Raw genomic sequence first — 19,894 nt, 5'->3', positions numbered from 1 at the left:
GCTCCTCCCCGCCCGGCCTGTCACCGTCCTCTGCCCCTGCCTGACATGCTCCTTCCCGCCCGGCCTCTCACCGTCCTCGGCCCCTGCCTGACCGGCTCCTCCGTCGCCTGGGCCTTCCAAGGGCTTGGTGTGGACGCTGCTTCCAGGAAGCCCTCCAGAAACCCGGCAGCAGGGTGGCCGCAGCAGTCTCCAGCAGCCGTCCCTAAGTCGCGTGAGTGCGGGGGACGTGCCCCCGCTGTGCCGCGGGGGCCCAGCCTGGTGTCTTCCCTGAGGCCCTGCGGCTGCCGGCTGGGCTGCCGCTCCCCGCAAGGGGAGAGCCGCGGAGGTGGGGACCGCCTCCTGATGGGGACGTACACGCAGCTCTCCAAGTCGGATTCCGGGGCTCTCTGTCCTGCCCGAAGGCCCAGCTGGCCTGCGGGTCCTTAGAGTGGCAAAAACCTCCGAAAACTGAGACTGAGGGTCCGGTGGGTGTCTGCACTTTTGTGCTGGGCACCCCAGGGAGGCCCGGGGGCTGGCTGGACAACGTGGTCTGCTGGGCTGGGGGGTTGGAGGAGCAACTGATGCCCTTTGCACTTTGGGTAGCAAGAGTCTGAGGTGTCTCTGAGCCCTGTGCCCTGTGGGGGGGGGGCGGGGGGGAGGAGGAGGAGGAGGAGGAGGAGGAGGTGGGAAGGGCCGGGGCCTGCAGTCCTGTTCCCGGGGTGGCACGGCAAGTGGCTTCTTCCACAGGCTGCTTGGCCTGGGCTCCCTGCACCTGGGCCTTTGGAGGACCGGCCCTGTGCTTGCCAACACTTCCTGCAGGGACCCAGAGCTGGGAGGTGGCATCTCTCAGCCCTGGGTCGGGCAGAGCCCCAGCGGGCCATGCCCACAATCTCTCTCAGCACCGGTCCCCCAGAAGGCTCCTTTGGGACCAGGATTCTCTTGCGGTGACTCTTTAAGGTCTGGCCCCTGGATGGAGGGGCACCAGGAGTAGAGGAGCAGGAAGGGGAAGGGGGTGGCCATGCGAGGGGACACTTTGAGGCCAAGTCCCAGCTTCAGCCTGATCCTCCTGGGAACCCCGCTCTGAGACAAGGAGCCGGGCTTCCCATTCCCACAGCAGCCAGTCGTGGGCTGAGGACACCTGGGGCGTTGGGAACTCCCTGGCTTCTCCTTGGTTTAACATCTGGAGCTGCTTGTGAATCGCGCCGCCACACACACCCGAGCGCAGGTGTCTTCCGCACAGACTGCGGGCCTCGCTCTTCTGAATGCCGCTAGCTCGCCACCCACCCACGGGTGAACCCGGTCAGGGTGCTTTCTCTAAGGGGCAGACTCTTTTCCGGGCGGGCTACCGGTGTCTCTGTTTGCTCGTTTCTTTCTTCCATTTCGGGAAAGTCTTCCTTGCTGGGTGTGGAAATCTCCTATGCCTTCCCTCGCCTATTCTGTCAGCTTTAAAATTCTCTTTCAGTTGCCACCCTCACAGATGGATTAGGAAACTCTTTCCGGTGCACTCATTAGTGAAATGACCTCCAGGAAGCTGGAATCCAATATCTAATGGCCGATTTTTAGCGAGTCCACACGCCAGGGTGGTCGGGGTCCAATGCAGCCCCGGCCAGGCCCAGGCCCCTTGGACTGGGCCACAGGAGGACACGGAGGAGGGTCCCGGCCCCCACGAAGCGGTGCCGGCAGTTCTCCACGGGCTTGGGCGTTTTCCAGAGGTAGGAGATGGAGGGGACTGATTTCTTCAGCGCCCCCCAAACCAGGCCACCCCACCCCACCCATGGGACACATCCCCAGAGAGAGACGCCCCATACACTGGCTGTGCCCCAGCCCTGGCCCGGGGGAATAGGCGGCAGCCCACCCACAGGGCGAGGGGGGGGGCGCAGCTGAAAGGGGTTGTGGGGGAGGGCGGCCCCTGGCTGGGGTCAAAGGGCGAGCGTCCCGCGCGTGCGCAGTCAGCGGCAGGCAGCGACGCGCTGGGGGTGGGCAGCGGGTAGGTGAAGGAGGCCGGGCGAGGAGACGAGGGGGGCTGGGAGGGCTCCACCTTGGCGAGTCCAGCCGTGGAGGCGCATCTTGTGTGAGTGTGAGTGAGTGTGAGTGTGTGTGTGTGTGTATAGAGAGACAGCCCCCCGCCCCGCCCCGCCCCGCCCATCACCCCCGTCCCTGGGAGCCCGCGGGACCCGGCCGGCGAACTCAACCGGCCCGGCCCGGCGCGGGGCCTGGGGCGGGAGGCGGCGGCGGGGAAGCCCAGAGAGGCTCGGCTTCTTGAGCGGGGCAGGGGCGCCCTCCGCCGCCGCCGTCTAGGGCCACACCACCCTGAACGCCCCCGATCTCGTCTGGTCTCGGAAGCTAAGCGGGGTCGGGCCTGGTTAGTACTTGGATGGGAGACCGCCTGGGAATACCGGGTGCCACAGGCTGCTGCTTTTTTTTTTTTTTTTTTTTTTTTTGCCTCTTGTTCTGTCCCCTTTCTGGGAGCGCGGCGGCGGCCCGGGGTGGGGGTCACCCCCACCCTCAGCGCCCGCCCGCGGTGCCTGGCGCCCCAGCCCGCACCGTGGGGCCTCCTCTTGTCCCAAGCCGCGACACCGCCGCCACGCGGCAGCATGCGTGGCATCTGGACTGTCAGGTCTCAGACCAAAGGTCTGCTCTGTGGGAACCGACACGCTGGAGGAAACCTTGAGAGTCTGAGAGGGGAGGGAGTTCCAGAAGAAGGCCAGGATGTCATTTTGAGGGAGTATGTGACCAGAACTCGTCCCGTTGCTTTTGGGGTTCTATGGGCTACACGCAGGAATCTTTGGTGGTGGCACCTGATGTTGGGGGATCCGGAGTCACACCCAGACCTGCTCCACAGGCCTCCTTTTACTTTTCTCTTCGGATTCATGATTTTTAAAAAGTGTCTCTTACCTCTATGATTGCATTTTCTTTTCTCTCTCTTTTCAAGCAGATGATGGGAGTACAAGTATTCAGGTGACATGTGTTGCCCGTGCCCCCCTCCCCCCTGTGTTCTTTTTTTTTTTTTTTTTTTTTTTTTGAGACAGAGTCTCGTTTTGCTGCCCAGGCTAGAGTGAGTGCCATGGCGTCAGCCTAGCTCACGGCAACCTCAATCTCCGGGCTCAAGCAATCCTGCTGCCTCAGCCTCCCGAGTAGTTGGGACTACAGGCATGCACCACCACGCCCGGCTGTGTTTTTCTATATATATTAGTTGGCCAATTAATTTCTTTCTATTTTTAGTAGAGACGGGGGTCTCGCTCTTGCTCAGGCTGGTTTCGAACTCCTGACCTGGAGCAATCCGCCCGCCTCGGCCTCCCAGAGAGCTAGGATTACAGGCGTGAGCCACCGCGCCCGGCCCCCCCTGTGTTCTTATTCATATACCTCTCATGTTGTTGCAGCGTATTGTGGGGGTACCAATGTTAAGGTCGGGTGCCTTGCCCTCTCCAAGCCTCCCCCCTCGGGTCAGAGCTTCAAGTGCGCCCATCCCCCAGTCGGTGCGCACCCACCCCATGCCTAATGGATGTGTATGCCCCTCCCCTCCCCCCACCCGCCCGACACCCACCCGATGAAGGTGATTCCTCTCTGTCCACTTAGGCGTCCATCCGTTCGTACCAATTTGCTGGTGAGCGCGCTCACGTGGTGCTCGTGTGTCCATTCTTGGGATACCTGGCTTACTGGAACGGGTTCCAGCTCTGGCCAGGAGAACACGAGAGGCGCCCTCTCACCGCTGCTCCTCACAGCCGAATGGCACTCCGTGGTGTCCACGCGCCACATTTTATTAATGCACTCCTGGATGGATGGGCACTCGGGTCGCTTCCACGTCTTTGCGATTGTGAATTGTGCCCTAACTGTCACCCTAACCCTTACCCAGCCCGTCTCCTCTGCCCCTGCCTGACGCGCTCCTCCCCGGCCAGGCCCGTCACTGTCCTGGGCCCCCGCCTGACCGGCTCCTCCCCGCCCGGCCTGTCACCGTCCTCTGCCCCTGCCTGACATGCTCCTTCCCGCCCGGCCTCTCACCGTCCTCGGCCCCTGCCTGACCGGCTCCTCCGTCGCCTGGGCCTTCCAAGGGCTTGGTGTGGACGCTGCTTCCAGGAAGCCCTCCAGAAACCCGGCAGCAGGGTGGCCGCAGCAGTCTCCAGCAGCCGTCCCTAAGTCGCGTGAGTGCGGGGGACGTGCCCCCGCTGTGCCGCGGGGGCCCAGCCTGGTGTCTTCCCTGAGGCCCTGCGGCTGCCGGCTGGGCTGCCGCTCCCCGCAAGGGGAGAGCCGCGGAGGTGGGGACCGCCTCCTGATGGGGACGTACACGCAGCTCTCCAAGTCGGATTCCGGGGCTCTCTGTCCTGCCCGAAGGCCCAGCCGGCCTGCGGGTCCTTAGAGTGGCAAAAACCTCCGAAAACTGAGACTGAGGGTCCGGTGGGTGTCTGCACTTTTGTGCTGGGCACCCCAGGGAGGCCCGGGGGCTGGCTGGACAACGTGGTCTGCTGGGCTGGGGGGTTGGAGGAGCAACTGATGCCCTTTGCACTTTGGGTAGCAAGAGTCTGAGGTGTCTCTGAGCCCTGTGCCCTGTGGGGGGGGGCGGGGGGGAGGAGGAGGAGGAGGAGGAGGAGGAGGTGGGAAGGGCCGGGGCCTGCAGTCCTGTTCCCGGGGTGGCACGGCAAGTGGCTTCTTCCACAGGCTGCTTGGCCTGGGCTCCCTGCACCTGGGCCTTTGGAGGACCGGCCCTGTGCTTGCCAACACTTCCTGCAGGGACCCAGAGCTGGGAGGTGGCATCTCTCAGCCCTGGGTCGGGCAGAGCCCCAGCGGGCCATGCCCACAACCTCTCTCAGCACCGGTCCCCCAGAAGGCTCCTTTGGGACCAGGATTCTCTTGCGGTGACTCTTTAAGGTCTGGCCCCTGGATGGAGGGGCACCAGGAGTAGAGGAGCAGGAAGGGGAAGGGGGTGGCCATGCGAGGGGACACTTTGAGGCCAAGTCCCAGCTTCAGCCTGATCCTCCTGGGAACCCCGCTCTGAGACAAGGAGCCGGGCTTCCCATTCCCACAGCAGCCAGTCGTGGGCTGAGGACACCTGGGGCGTTGGGAACTCCCTGGCTTCTCCTTGGTTTAACATCTGGAGCTGCTTGTGAATCGCGCCGCCACACACACCCGAGCGCAGGTGTCTTCCGCACAGACTGCGGGCCTCGCTCTTCTGAATGCCGCTAGCTCGCCACCCACCCACGGGTGAACCCGGTCAGGGTGCTTTCTCTAAGGGGCAGACTCTTTTCCGGGCGGGCTACCGGTGTCTCTGTTTGCTCGTTTCTTTCTTCCATTTCGGGAAAGTCTTCCTTGCTGGGTGTGGAAATCTCCTATGCCTTCCCTCGCCTATTCTGTCAGCTTTAAAATTCTCTTTCAGTTGCCACCCTCACAGATGGATTAGGAAACTCTTTCCGGTGCACTCATTAGTGAAATGACCTCCAGGAAGCTGGAATCCAATATCTAATGGCCGATTTTTAGCGAGTCCACACGCCAGGGTGGTCGGGGTCCAATGCAGCCCCGGCCAGGCCCAGGCCCCTTGGACTGGGCCACAGGAGGACACGGAGGAGGGTCCCGGCCCCCACGAAGCGGTGCCGGCAGTTCTCCACGGGCTTGGGCGTTTTCCAGAGGTAGGAGATGGAGGGGACTGATTTCTTCAGCGCCCCCCAAACCAGGCCACCCCACCCCACCCATGGGACACATCCCCAGAGAGAGACGCCCCATACACTGGCTGTGCCCCAGCCCTGGCCCGGGGGAATAGGCGGCAGCCCACCCCCAGGGCGAGGGGGGGGGGCGCAGCTGAAAGGGGTTGTGGGGGAGGGCGGCCCCTGGCTGGGGTCAAAGGACGAGCGTCCCGCGCGTGCGCAGTCAGCGGCAGGCAGCGACGCGCTGGGGGTGGGCAGCGGGTAGGTGAAGGAGGCCGGGCGAGGAGACGAGGGGGGCTGGGAGGGCTCCACCTTGGCGAGTCCAGCCGTGGAGGCGCATCTTGTGTGAGTGTGAGTGAGTGTGAGTGTGTGTGTGTGTGTATAGAGAGACAGCCCCCCGCCCCGCCCCGCCCCGCCCCGCCCCGCCCATCACCCCCGTCCCTGGGAGCCCGCGGGACCTGGCCGGCGAACTCAACCGGCCCGGCCCGGCGCGGGGCCTGGGGCGGGAGGCGGCGGCGGGGAAGCCCAGAGAGGCTCGGCTTCTTGAGCGGGGCAGGGGCGCCCTCCGCCACCGCCATCTAGGGCCACACCACCCTGAACGCCCCCGATCTCGTCTGGTCTCGGAAGCTAAGCGGGGTCGGGCCTGGTTAGTACTTGGATGGGAGACCGCCTGGGAGTACCGGGTGCCACAGGCTGCTGCTTTTTTTTTTTTTTTTTTTTTTTGCCTCTTGTTCTGTCCCCTTTCTGGGAGCGCGGCGGCGGCCCGGGGTGGGGGTCACCCCCACCCTCAGCGCCCGCCCGCGGTGCCTGGCGCCCCAGCCCGCACCGTGGGGCCTCCTCTTGTCCCAAGCCGCGACACCGCCGCCACGCGGCAGCATGCGTGGCATCTGGACTGTCAGGTCTCAGACCAAAGGTCTGCTCTGTGGGAACCGACACGCTGGAGGAAACCTTGAGAGTCTGAGAGGGGAGGGAGTTCCAGAAGAAGGCCAGGATGTCATTTTGAGGGAGTATGTGACCAGAACTCGTCCCGTTGCTTTTGGGGTTCTATGGGCTACACGCAGGAATCTTTGGTGGTGGCACCTGATGTTGGGGGATCCGGAGTCACACCCAGACCTGCTCCACAGGCCTCCTTTTACTTTTCTCTTCGGATTCATGATTTTTAAAAAGTGTCTCTTACCTCTATGATTGCATTTTCTTTTCTCTCTCTTTTCAAGCAGATGATGGGAGTACAAGTATTCAGGTGACATGTGTTGCCCGTGCCCCCCTCCCCCCTGTGTTCTTTTTTTTTTTTTTTTTTTTTTTTTTTTGAGACAGAGTCTCGTTTTGCTGCCCAGGCTAGAGTGAGTGCCATGGCGTCAGCCTAGCTCACGGCAACCTCAATCTCCGGGCTCAAGCAATCCTGCTGCCTCAGCCTCCCGAGTAGTTGGGACTACAGGCATGCACCACCACGCCCGGCTGTGTTTTTCTATATATATTAGTTGGCCAATTAATTTCTTTCTATTTTTAGTAGAGACGGGGGTCTCGCTCTTGCTCAGGCTGGTTTCGAACTCCTGACCTGGAGCAATCCGCCCGCCTCGGCCTCCCAGAGAGCTAGGATTACAGGCGTGAGCCACCGCGCCCGGCCCCCCCTGTGTTCTTATTCATATACCTCTCATGTTGTTGCAGCGTATTGTGGGGGTACCAATGTTAAGGTCGGGTGCCTTGCCCTCTCCAAGCCTCCCCCCTCGGGTCAGAGCTTCAAGTGCGCCCATCCCCCAGTCGGTGCGCACCCACCCCATGCCTAATGGATGTGTATGCCCCTCCCCTCCCCCCACCCGCCCGACACCCACCCGATGAAGGTGATTCCTCTCTGTCCACTTAGGCGTCCATCCGTTCGTACCAATTTGCTGGTGAGCGCGCTCACGTGGTGCTCGTGTGTCCATTCTTGGGATACCTGGCTTACTGGAACGGGTTCCAGCTCTGGCCAGGAGAACACGAGAGGCGCCCTCTCACCGCTGCTCCTCACAGCCGAATGGCACTCCGTGGTGTCCACGCGCCACATTTTATTAATGCACTCCTGGATGGATGGGCACTCGGGTCGCTTCCACGTCTTTGCGATTGTGAATTGTGCCCTAACTGTCACCCTAACCCTTACCCAGCCCGTCTCCTCTGCCCCTGCCTGACGCGCTCCTCCCCGGCCAGGCCCGTCACTGTCCTGGGCCCCCGCCTGACCGGCTCCTCCCCGCCCGGCCTGTCACCGTCCTCTGCCCCTGCCTGACATGCTCCTTCCCGCCCGGCCTCTCACCGTCCTCGGCCCCTGCCTGACCGGCTCCTCCGTCGCCTGGGCCTTCCAAGGGCTTGGTGTGGACGCTGCTTCCAGGAAGCCCTCCAGAAACCCGGCAGCAGGGTGGCCGCAGCAGTCTCCAGCAGCCGTCCCTAAGTCGCGTGAGTGCGGGGGACGTGCCCCCGCTGTGCCGCGGGGGCCCAGCCTGGTGTCTTCCCTGAGGCCCTGCGGCTGCCGGCTGGGCTGCCGCTCCCCGCAAGGGGAGAGCCGCGGAGGTGGGGACCGCCTCCTGATGGGGACGTACACGCAGCTCTCCAAGTCGGATTCCGGGGCTCTCTGTCCTGCCCGAAGGCCCAGCTGGCCTGCGGGTCCTTAGAGTGGCAAAAACCTCCGAAAACTGAGACTGAGGGTCCGGTGGGTGTCTGCACTTTTGTGCTGGGCACCCCAGGGAGGCCCGGGGGCTGGCTGGACAACGTGGTCTGCTGGGCTGGGGGGTTGGAGGAGCAACTGATGCCCTTTGCACTTTGGGTAGCAAGAGTCTGAGGTGTCTCTGAGCCCTGTGCCCTGTGGGGGGGGGGCGGGGGGGAGGAGGAGGAGGAGGAGGAGGAGGAGGTGGGAAGGGCCGGGGCCTGCAGTCCTGTTCCCGGGGTGGCACGGCAAGTGGCTTCTTCCACAGGCTGCTTGGCCTGGGCTCCCTGCACCTGGGCCTTTGGAGGACCGGCCCTGTGCTTGCCAACACTTCCTGCAGGGACCCAGAGCTGGGAGGTGGCATCTCTCAGCCCTGGGTCGGGCAGAGCCCCAGCGGGCCATGCCCACAACCTCTCTCAGCACCGGTCCCCCAGAAGGCTCCTTTGGGACCAGGATTCTCTTGCGGTGACTCTTTAAGGTCTGGCCCCTGGATGGAGGGGCACCAGGATAGAGGAGCAGGAAGGGGAAGGGGGTGGCCATGCGAGGGGACACTTTGAGGCCAAGTCCCAGCTTCAGCCTGATCCTCCTGGGAACCCCGCTCTGAGACAAGGAGCCGGGCTTCCCATTCCCACAGCAGCCAGTCGTGGGCTGAGGACACCTGGGGCGTTGGGAACTCCCTGGCTTCTCCTTGGTTTAACATCTGGAGCTGCTTGTGAATCGCGCCGCCACACACACCCGAGCGCAGGTGTCTTCCGCACAGACTGCGGGCCTCGCTCTTCTGAATGCCGCTAGCTCGCCACCCACCCACGGGTGAACCCGGTCAGGGTGCTTTCTCTAAGGGGCAGACTCTTTTCCGGGCGGGCTACCGGTGTCTCTGTTTGCTCGTTTCTTTCTTCCATTTCGGGAAAGTCTTCCTTGCTGGGTGTGGAAATCTCCTATGCCTTCCCTCGCCTATTCTGTCAGCTTTAAAATTCTCTTTCAGTTGCCACCCTCACAGATGGATTAGGAAACTCTTTCCGGTGCACTCATTAGTGAAATGACCTCCAGGAAGCTGGAATCCAATATCTAATGGCCGATTTTTAGCGAGTCCACACGCCAGGGTGGTCGGGGTCCAATGCAGCCCCGGCCAGGCCCAGGCCCCTTGGACTGGGCCACAGGAGGACACGGAGGAGGGTCCCGGCCCCCACGAAGCGGTGCCGGCAGTTCTCCACGGGCTTGGGCGTTTTCCAGAGGTAGGAGATGGAGGGGACTGATTTCTTCAGCGCCCCCCAAACCAGGCCACCCCACCCCACCCATGGGACACATCCCCAGAGAGAGACGCCCCATACACTGGCTGTGCCCCAGCCCTGGCCCGGGGGAATAGGCGGCAGCCCACCCACAGGGCGAGGGGGGGGGCGCAGCTGAAAGGGGTTGTGGGGGAGGGCGGCCCCTGGCTGGGGTCAAAGGGCGAGCGTCCCGCGCGTGCGCAGTCAGCGGCAGGCAGCGACGCGCTGGGGGTGGGCAGCGGGTAGGTGAAGGAGGCCGGGCGAGGAGACGAGGGGGGCTGGGAGGGCTCCACCTTGGCGAGTCCAGCCGTGGAGGCGCATCTTGTGTGAGTGTGAGTGAGTGTGAGTGTGTGTGTGTGTGTATAGAGAGACAGCCCCCCGCCCCGCCCCGCCCCGCCCCGCCCCGCCCCGCCCATCACCCCCGTCCCTGGGAGCCCGCGGGACCCGGCCGGCGAACTCAACCGGCCCGGCCCGGCGCGGGGCCTGGGGCGGGAGGCGGCGGCGGGGAAGCCCAGAGAGGCTCGGCTTCTTGAGCGGGGCAGGGGCGCCCTCCGCCGCCGCCGTCTAGGGCCACACCACCCTGAACGCCCCCGATCTCGTCTGGTCTCGGAAGCTAAGCGGGGTCGGGCCTGGTTAGTACTTGGATGGGAGACCGCCTGGGAATACCGGGTGCCACAGGCTGCTGCTTTTTTTTTTTTTTTTTTTTTTTTTGCCTCTTGTTCTGTCCCCTTTCTGGGAGCGCGGCGGCGGCCCGGGGTGGGGGTCACCCCCACCCTCAGCGCCCGCCCGCGGTGCCTGGCGCCCCAGCCCGCACCGTGGGGCCTCCTCTTGTCCCAAGCCGCGACACCGCCGCCACGCGGCAGCATGCGTGGCATCTGGACTGTCAGGTCTCAGACCAAAGGTCTGCTCTGTGGGAACCGACACGCTGGAGGAAACCTTGAGAGTCTGAGAGGGGAGGGAGTTCCAGAAGAAGGCCAGGATGTCATTTTGAGGGAGTATGTGACCAGAACTCGTCCCGTTGCTTTTGGGGTTCTATGGGCTACACGCAGGAATCTTTGGTGGTGGCACCTGATGTTGGGGGATCCGGAGTCACACCCAGACCTGCTCCACAGGCCTCCTTTTACTTTTCTCTTCGGATTCATGATTTTTAAAAAGTGTCTCTTACCTCTATGATTGCATTTTCTTTTCTCTCTCTTTTCAAGCAGATGATGGGAGTACAAGTATTCAGGTGACATGTGTTGCCCGTGCCCCCCTCCCCCCTGTGTTCTTTTTTTTTTTTTTTTTTTTTTTTTTTGAGACAGAGTCTCGTTTTGCTGCCCAGGCTAGAGTGAGTGCCATGGCGTCAGCCTAGCTCACGGCAACCTCAATCTCCGGGCTCAAGCAATCCTGCTGCCTCAGCCTCCCGAGTAGTTGGGACTACAGGCATGCACCACCACGCCCGGCTGTGTTTTTCTATATATATTAGTTGGCCAATTAATTTCTTTCTATTTTTAGTAGAGACGGGGGTCTCGCTCTTGCTCAGGCTGGTTTCGAACTCCTGACCTGGAGCAATCCGCCCGCCTCGGCCTCCCAGAGAGCTAGGATTACAGGCGTGAGCCACCGCGCCCGGCCCCCCCTGTGTTCTTATTCATATACCTCTCATGTTGTTGCAGCGTATTGTGGGGGTACCAATGTTAAGGTCGGGTGCCTTGCCCTCTCCAAGCCTCCCCCCTCGGGTCAGAGCTTCAAGTGCGCCCATCCCCCAGTCGGTGCGCACCCACCCCATGCCTAATGGATGTGTATGCCCCTCCCCTCCCCCCACCCGCCCGACACCCACCCGATGAAGGTGATTCCTCTCTGTCCACTTAGGCGTCCATCCGTTCGTACCAATTTGCTGGTGAGCGCGCTCACGTGGTGCTCGTGTGTCCATTCTTGGGATACCTGGCTTACTGGAACGGGTTCCAGCTCTGGCCAGGAGAACACGAGAGGCGCCCTCTCACCGCTGCTCCTCACAGCCGAATGGCACTCCGTGGTGTCCACGCGCCACATTTTATTAATGCACTCCTGGATGGATGGGCACTCGGGTCGCTTCCACGTCTTTGCGATTGTGAATTGTGCCCTAACTGTCACCCTAACCCTTACCCAGCCCGTCTCCTCTGCCCCTGCCTGACGCGCTCCTCCCCGGCCAGGCCCGTCACTGTCCTGGGCCCCCGCCTGACCGGCTCCTCCCCGCCCGGCCTGTCACCGTCCTCTGCCCCTGCCTGACATGCTCCTTCCCGCCCGGCCTCTCACCGTCCTCGGCCCCTGCCTGACCGGCTCCTCCGTCGCCTGGGCCTTCCAAGGGCTTGGTGTGGACGCTGCTTCCAGGAAGCCCTCCAGAAACCCGGCAGCAGGGTGGCCGCAGCAGTCTCCAGCAGCCGTCCCTAAGTCGCGTGAGTGCGGGGGACGTGCCCCCGCTGTGCCGCGGGGGCCCAGCCTGGTGTCTTCCCTGAGGCCCTGCGGCTGCCGGCTGGGCTGCCGCTCCCCGCAAGGGGAGAGCCGCGGAGGTGGGGACCGCCTCCTGATGGGGACGTACACGCAGCTCTCCAAGTCGGATTCCGGGGCTCTCTGTCCTGCCCGAAGGCCCAGCCGGCCTGCGGGTCCTTAGAGTGGCAAAAACCTCCGAAAACTGAGACTGAGGGTCCGGTGGGTGTCTGCACTTTTGTGCTGGGCACCCCAGGGAGGCCCGGGGGCTGGCTGGACAACGTGGTCTGCTGGGCTGGGGGGTTGGAGGAGCAACTGATGCCCTTTGCACTTTGGGTAGCAAGAGTCTGAGGTGTCTCTGAGCCCTGTGCCCTGTGGGGGGGGGCGGGGGGGAGGAGGAGGAGGAGGAGGAGGAGGAGGTGGGAAGGGCCGGGGCCTGCAGTCCTGTTCCCGGGGTGGCACGGCAAGTGGCTTCTTCCACAGGCTGCTTGGCCTGGGCTCCCTGCACCTGGGCCTTTGGAGGACCGGCCCTGTGCTTGCCAACACTTCCTGCAGGGACCCAGAGCTGGGAGGTGGCATCTCTCAGCCCTGGGTCGGGCAGAGCCCCAGCGGGCCATGCCCACAACCTCTCTCAGCACCGGTCCCCCAGAAGGCTCCTTTGGGACCAGGATTCTCTTGCGGTGACTCTTTAAGGTCTGGCCCCTGGATGGAGGGGCACCAGGAGTAGAGGAGCAGGAAGGGGAAGGGGGTGGCCATGCGAGGGGACACTTTGAGGCCAAGTCCCAGCTTCAGCCTGATCCTCCTGGGAACCCCGCTCTGAGACAAGGAGCCGGGCTTCCCATTCCCACAGCAGCCAGTCGTGGGCTGAGGACACCTGGGGCGTTGGGAACTCCCTGGCTTCTCCTTGGTTTAACATCTGGAGCTGCTTGTGAATCGCGCCGCCACACACACCCGAGCGCAGGTGTCTTCCGCACAGACTGCGGGCCTCGCTCTTCTGAATGCCGCTAGCTCGCCACCCACCCACGGGTGAACCCGGTCAGGGTGCTTTCTCTAAGGGGCAGACTCTTTTCCGGGCGGGCTACCGGTGTCTCTGTTTGCTCGTTTCTTTCTTCCATTTCGGGAAAGTCTTCCTTGCTGGGTGTGGAAATCTCCTATGCCTTCCCTCGCCTATTCTGTCAGCTTTAAAATTCTCTTTCAGTTGCCACCCTCACAGATGGATTAGGAAACTCTTTCCGGTGCACTCATTAGTGAAATGACCTCCAGGAAGCTGGAATCCAATATCTAATGGCCGATTTTTAGCGAGTCCACACGCCAGGGTGGTCGGGGTCCAATGCAGCCCCGGCCAGGCCCAGGCCCCTTGGACTGGGCCACAGGAGGACACGGAGGAGGGTCCCGGCCCCCACGAAGCGGTGCCGGCAGTTCTCCACGGGCTTGGGCGTTTTCCAGAGGTAGGAGATGGAGGGGACTGATTTCTTCAGCGCCCCCCAAACCAGGCCACCCCACCCCACCCATGGGACACATCCCCAGAGAGAGACGCCCCATACACTGGCTGTGCCCCAGCCCTGGCCCGGGGGAATAGGCGGCAGCCCACCCCCAGGGCGAGGGGGGGGGGCGCAGCTGAAAGGGGTTGTGGGGGAGGGCGGCCCCTGGCTGGGGTCAAAGGACGAGCGTCCCGCGCGTGCGCAGTCAGCGGCAGGCAGCGACGCGCTGGGGGTGGGCAGCGGGTAGGTGAAGGAGGCCGGGCGAGGAGACGAGGGGGGCTGGGAGGGCTCCACCTTGGCGAGTCCAGCCGTGGAGGCGCATCTTGTGTGAGTGTGAGTGAGTGTGAGTGTGTGTGTGTGTGTATAGAGAGACAGCCCCCCGCCCCGCCCCGCCCCGCCCCGCCCCGCCCATCACCCCCGTCCCTGGGAGCCCGCGGGACCTGGCCGGCGAACTCAACCGGCCCGGCCCGGCGCGGGGCCTGGGGCGGGAGGCGGCGGCGGGGAAGCCCAGAGAGGCTCGGCTTCTTGAGCGGGGCAGGGGCGCCCTCCGCCACCGCCATCTAGGGCCACACCACCCTGAACGCCCCCGATCTCGTCTGGTCTCGGAAGCTAAGCGGGGTCGGGCCTGGTTAGTACTTGGATGGGAGACCGCCTGGGAGTACCGGGTGCCACAGGCTGCTGCTTTTTTTTTTTTTTTTTTTTTTTGCCTCTTGTTCTGTCCCCTTTCTGGGAGCGCGGCGGCGGCCCGGGGTGGGGGTCACCCCCACCCTCAGCGCCCGCCCGCGGTGCCTGGCGCCCCAGCCCGCACCGTGGGGCCTCCTCTTGTCCCAAGCCGCGACACCGCCGCCACGCGGCAGCATGCGTGGCATCTGGACTGTCAGGTCTCAGACCAAAGGTCTGCTCTGTGGGAACCGACACGCTGGAGGAAACCTTGAGAGTCTGAGAGGGGAGGGAGTTCCAGAAGAAGGCCAGGATGTCATTTTGAGGGAGTATGTGACCAGAACTCGTCCCGTTGCTTTTGGGGTTCTATGGGCTACACGCAGGAATCTTTGGTGGTGGCACCTGATGTTGGGGGATCCGGAGTCACACCCAGACCTGCTCCACAGGCCTCCTTTTACTTTTCTCTTCGGATTCATGATTTTTAAAAAGTGTCTCTTACCTCTATGATTGCATTTTCTTTTCTCTCTCTTTTCAAGCAGATGATGGGAGTACAAGTATTCAGGTGACATGTGTTGCCCGTGCCCCCCTCCCCCCTGTGTTCTTTTTTTTTTTTTTTTTTTTTTTTTTTTGAGACAGAGTCTCGTTTTGCTGCCCAGGCTAGAGTGAGTGCCATGGCGTCAGCCTAGCTCACGGCAACCTCAATCTCCGGGCTCAAGCAATCCTGCTGCCTCAGCCTCCCGAGTAGTTGGGACTACAGGCATGCACCACCACGCCCGGCTGTGTTTTTCTATATATATTAGTTGGCCAATTAATTTCTTTCTATTTTTAGTAGAGACGGGGGTCTCGCTCTTGCTCAGGCTGGTTTCGAACTCCTGACCTGGAGCAATCCGCCCGCCTCGGCCTCCCAGAGAGCTAGGATTACAGGCGTGAGCCACCGCGCCCGGCCCCCCCTGTGTTCTTATTCATATACCTCTCATGTTGTTGCAGCGTATTGTGGGGGTACCAATGTTAAGGTCGGGTGCCTTGCCCTCTCCAAGCCTCCCCCCTCGGGTCAGAGCTTCAAGTGCGCCCATCCCCCAGTCGGTGCGCACCCACCCCATGCCTAATGGATGTGTATGCCCCTCCCCTCCCCCCACCCGCCCGACACCCACCCGATGAAGGTGATTCCTCTCTGTCCACTTAGGCGTCCATCCGTTCGTACCAATTTGCTGGTGAGCGCGCTCACGTGGTGCTCGTGTGTCCATTCTTGGGATACCTGGCTTACTGGAACGGGTTCCAGCTCTGGCCAGGAGAACACGAGAGGCGCCCTCTCACCGCTGCTCCTCACAGCCGAATGGCACTCCGTGGTGTCCACGCGCCACATTTTATTAATGCACTCCTGGATGGATGGGCACTCGGGTCGCTTCCACGTCTTTGCGATTGTGAATTGTGCCCTAACTGTCACCCTAACCCTTACCCAGCCCGTCTCCTCTGCCCCTGCCTGACGCGCTCCTCCCCGGCCAGGCCCGTCACTGTCCTGGGCCCCCGCCTGACCGGCTCCTCCCCGCCCGGCCTGTCACCGTCCTCTGCCCCTGCCTGACATGCTCCTTCCCGCCCGGCCTCTCACCGTCCTCGGCCCCTGCCTGACCGGCTCCTCCGTCGCCTGGGCCTTCCAAGGGCTTGGTGTGGACGCTGCTTCCAGGAAGCCCTCCAGAAACCCGGCAGCAGGGTGGCCGCAGCAGTCTCCAGCAGCCGTCCCTAAGTCGCGTGAGTGCGGGGGACGTGCCCCCGCTGTGCCGCGGGGGCCCAGCCTGGTGTCTTCCCTGAGGCCCTGCGGCTGCCGGCTGGGCTGCCGCTCCCCGCAAGGGGAGAGCCGCGGAGGTGGGGACCGCCTCCTGATGGGGACGTACACGCAGCTCTCCAAGTCGGATTCCGGGGCTCTCTGTCCTGCCCGAAGGCCCAGCTGGCCTGCGGGTCCTTAGAGTGGCAAAAACCTCCGAAAACTGAGACTGAGGGTCCGGTGGGTGTCTGCACTTTTGTGCTGGGCACCCCAGGGAGGCCCGGGGGCTGGCTGGACAACGTGGTCTGCTGGGCTGGGGGGTTGGAGGAGCAACTGATGCCCTTTGCACTTTGGGTAGCAAGAGTCTGAGGTGTCTCTGAGCCCTGTGCCCTGTGGGGGGGGGGCGGGGGGGAGGAGGAGGAGGAGGAGGAGGAGGAGGTGGGAAGGGCCGGGGCCTGCAGTCCTGTTCCCGGGGTGGCACGGCAAGTGGCTTCTTCCACAGGCTGCTTGGCCTGGGCTCCCTGCACCTGGGCCTTTGGAGGACCGGCCCTGTGCTTGCCAACACTTCCTGCAGGGACCCAGAGCTGGGAGGTGGCATCTCTCAGCCCTGGGTCGGGCAGAGCCCCAGCGGGCCATGCCCACAACCTCTCTCAGCACCGGTCCCCCAGAAGGCTCCTTTGGGACCAGGATTCTCTTGCGGTGACTCTTTAAGGTCTGGCCCCTGGATGGAGGGGCACCAGGAGTAGAGGAGCAGGAAGGGGAAGGGGGTGGCCATGCGAGGGGACACTTTGAGGCCAAGTCCCAGCTTCAGCCTGATCCTCCTGGGAACCCCGCTCTGAGACAAGGAGCCGGGCTTCCCATTCCCACAGCAGCCAGTCGTGGGCTGAGGACACCTGGGGCGTTGGGAACTCCCTGGCTTCTCCTTGGTTTAACATCTGGAGCTGCTTGTGAATCGCGCCGCCACACACACCCGAGCGCAGGTGTCTTCCGCACAGACTGCGGGCCTCGCTCTTCTGAATGCCGCTAGCTCGCCACCCACCCACGGGTGAACCCGGTCAGGGTGCTTTCTCTAAGGGGCAGACTCTTTTCCGGGCGGGCTACCGGTGTCTCTGTTTGCTCGTTTCTTTCTTCCATTTCGGGAAAGTCTTCCTTGCTGGGTGTGGAAATCTCCTATGCCTTCCCTCGCCTATTCTGTCAGCTTTAAAATTCTCTTTCAGTTGCCACCCTCACAGATGGATTAGGAAACTCTTTCCGGTGCACTCATTAGTGAAATGACCTCCAGGAAGCTGGAATCCAATATCTAATGGCCGATTTTTAGCGAGTCCACACGCCAGGGTGGTCGGGGTCCAATGCAGCCCCGGCCAGGCCCAGGCCCCTTGGACTGGGCCACAGGAGGACACGGAGGAGGGTCCCGGCCCCCACGAAGCGGTGCCGGCAGTTCTCCACGGGCTTGGGCGTTTTCCAGAGGTAGGAGATGGAGGGGACTGATTTCTTCAGCGCCCCCCAAACCAGGCCACCCCACCCCACCCATGGGACACATCCCCAGAGAGAGACGCCCCATACACTGGCTGTGCCCCAGCCCTGGCCCGGGGGAATAGGCGGCAGCCCACCCACAGGGCGAGGGGGGGGGCGCAGCTGAAAGGGGTTGTGGGGGAGGGCGGCCCCTGGCTGGGGTCAAAGGGCGAGCGTCCCGCGCGTGCGCAGTCAGCGGCAGGCAGCGACGCGCTGGGGGTGGGCAGCGGGTAGGTGAAGGAGGCCGGGCGAGGAGACGAGGGGGGCTGGGAGGGCTCCACCTTGGCGAGTCCAGCCGTGGAGGCGCATCTTGTGTGAGTGTGAGTGAGTGTGAGTGTGTGTGTGTGTGTATAGAGAGACAGCCCCCCGCCCCGCCCCGCCCCGCCCCGCCCCGCCCCATCACCCCCGTCCCTGGGAGCCCGCGGGACCCGGCCGGCGAACTCAACCGGCCCGGCCCGGCGCGGGGCCTGGGGCGGGAGGCGGCGGCGGGGAAGCCCAGAGAGGCTCGGCTTCTTGAGCGGGGCAGGGGCGCCCTCCGCCGCCGCCGTCTAGGGCCACACCACCCTGAACGCCCCCGATCTCGTCTGGTCTCGGAAGCTAAGCGGGGTCGGGCCTGGTTAGTACTTGGATGGGAGACCGCCTGGGAATACCGGGTGCCACAGGCTGCTGCTTTTTTTTTTTTTTTTTTTTTTTTTGCCTCTTGTTCTGTCCCCTTTCTGGGAGCGCGGCGGCGGCCCGGGGTGGGGGTCACCCCCACCCTCAGCGCCCGCCCGCGGTGCCTGGCGCCCCAGCCCGCACCGTGGGGCCTCCTCTTGTCCCAAGCCGCGACACCGCCGCCACGCGGCAGCATGCGTGGCATCTGGACTGTCAGGTCTCAGACCAAAGGTCTGCTCTGTGGGAACCGACACGCTGGAGGAAACCTTGAGAGTCTGAGAGGGGAGGGAGTTCCAGAAGAAGGCCAGGAGGATGTCATTTTGAGGGAGTATGTGACCAGAACTCGTCCCGTTGCTTTTGGGGTTCTATGGGCTACACGCAGGAATCTTTGGTGGTGGCACCTGATGTTGGGGGATCCGGAGTCACACCCAGACCTGCTCCACAGGCCTCCTTTTACTTTTCTCTTCGGATTCATGATTTTTAAAAAGTGTCTCTTACCTCTATGATTGCATTTTCTTTTCTCTCTCTTTTCAAGCAGATGATGGGAGTACAAGTATTCAGGTGACATGTGTTGCCCGTGCCCCCCTCCCCCCTGTGTTCTTTTTTTTTTTTTTTTTTTTTTTTTTTGAGACAGAGTCTCGTTTTGCTGCCCAGGCTAGAGTGAGTGCCATGGCGTCAGCCTAGCTCACGGCAACCTCAATCTCCGGGCTCAAGCAATCCTGCTGCCTCAGCCTCCCGAGTAGTTGGGACTACAGGCATGCACCACCACGCCCGGCTGTGTTTTTCTATATATATTAGTTGGCCAATTAATTTCTTTCTATTTTTAGTAGAGACGGGGGTCTCGCTCTTGCTCAGGCTGGTTTCGAACTCCTGACCTGGAGCAATCCGCCCGCCTCGGCCTCCCAGAGAGCTAGGATTACAGGCGTGAGCCACCGCGCCCGGCCCCCCCTGTGTTCTTATTCATATACCTCTCATGTTGTTGCAGCGTATTGTGGGGGTACCAATGTTAAGGTCGGGTGCCTTGCCCTCTCCAAGCCTCCCCCCTCGGGTCAGAGCTTCAAGTGCGCCCATCCCCCAGTCGGTGCGCACCCACCCCATGCCTAATGGATGTGTATGCCCCTCCCCTCCCCCCACCCGCCCGACACCCACCCGATGAAGGTGATTCCTCTCTGTCCACTTAGGCGTCCATCCGTTCGTACCAATTTGCTGGTGAGCGCGCTCACGTGGTGCTCGTGTGTCCATTCTTGGGATACCTGGCTTACTGGAACGGGTTCCAGCTCTGGCCAGGAGAACACGAGAGGCGCCCTCTCACCGCTGCTCCTCACAGCCGAATGGCACTCCGTGGTGTCCACGCGCCACATTTTATTAATGCACTCCTGGATGGATGGGCACTCGGGTCGCTTCCACGTCTTTGCGATTGTGAATTGTGCCCTAACTGTCACCCTAACCCTTACCCAGCCCGTCTCCTCTGCCCCTGCCTGACGCGCTCCTCCCCGGCCAGGCCCGTCACTGTCCTGGGCCCCCGCCTGACCGGCTCCTCCCCGCCCGGCCTGTCACCGTCCTCTGCCCCTGCCTGACATGCTCCTTCCCGCCCGGCCTCTCACCGTCCTCGGCCCCTGCCTGACCGGCTCCTCCGTCGCCTGGGCCTTCCAAGGGCTTGGTGTGGACGCTGCTTCCAGGAAGCCCTCCAGAAACCCGGCAGCAGGGTGGCCGCAGCAGTCTCCAGCAGCCGTCCCTAAGTCGCGTGAGTGCGGGGGACGTGCCCCCGCTGTGCCGCGGGGGCCCAGCCTGGTGTCTTCCCTGAGGCCCTGCGGCTGCCGGCTGGGCTGCCGCTCCCC

General features: G+C 63.0%; 3 non-coding genes and 2 pseudogenes across 3 annotated transcripts; all 5 read left to right on the top strand.

Annotated features, from left to right (window-relative positions):
* Window positions 1-2,271: 2,271 nt before the first annotated feature.
* On the top strand, window positions 2,272-2,390 carry LOC142867834 (5S ribosomal RNA). The gene has a single exon (XR_012917166.1). It is a non-coding gene; the product is annotated as a 5S ribosomal RNA (ribosomal RNA).
* Window positions 2,391-6,188: 3,798 nt separating this feature from the next.
* On the top strand, window positions 6,189-6,307 carry LOC142867807 (uncharacterized; annotated as a pseudogene).
* A 3,803-nt stretch (window positions 6,308-10,110) lies between these two features.
* On the top strand, window positions 10,111-10,229 carry LOC142867833 (5S ribosomal RNA). The gene has a single exon (XR_012917165.1). It is a non-coding gene; the product is annotated as a 5S ribosomal RNA (ribosomal RNA).
* Window positions 10,230-14,029: 3,800 nt separating this feature from the next.
* Window positions 14,030-14,148, top strand: LOC142867806 (uncharacterized; annotated as a pseudogene).
* Window positions 14,149-17,948: 3,800 nt separating this feature from the next.
* LOC142867832 (5S ribosomal RNA) lies at window positions 17,949-18,067 on the top strand. The gene has a single exon (XR_012917164.1). It is a non-coding gene; the product is annotated as a 5S ribosomal RNA (ribosomal RNA).
* The last annotated feature ends 1,827 nt before the right edge of the window (window positions 18,068-19,894 follow it).

Source organism: Microcebus murinus, unplaced genomic scaffold (assembly GCF_040939455.1).
Source record: "Microcebus murinus isolate Inina unplaced genomic scaffold, M.murinus_Inina_mat1.0 scaf020_hap2_Mmur4.0, whole genome shotgun sequence".
NCBI lineage: Eukaryota > Metazoa > Chordata > Mammalia > Primates > Cheirogaleidae > Microcebus > Microcebus murinus.
This window is presented reverse-complemented; position numbering and strand designations above follow the sequence as displayed.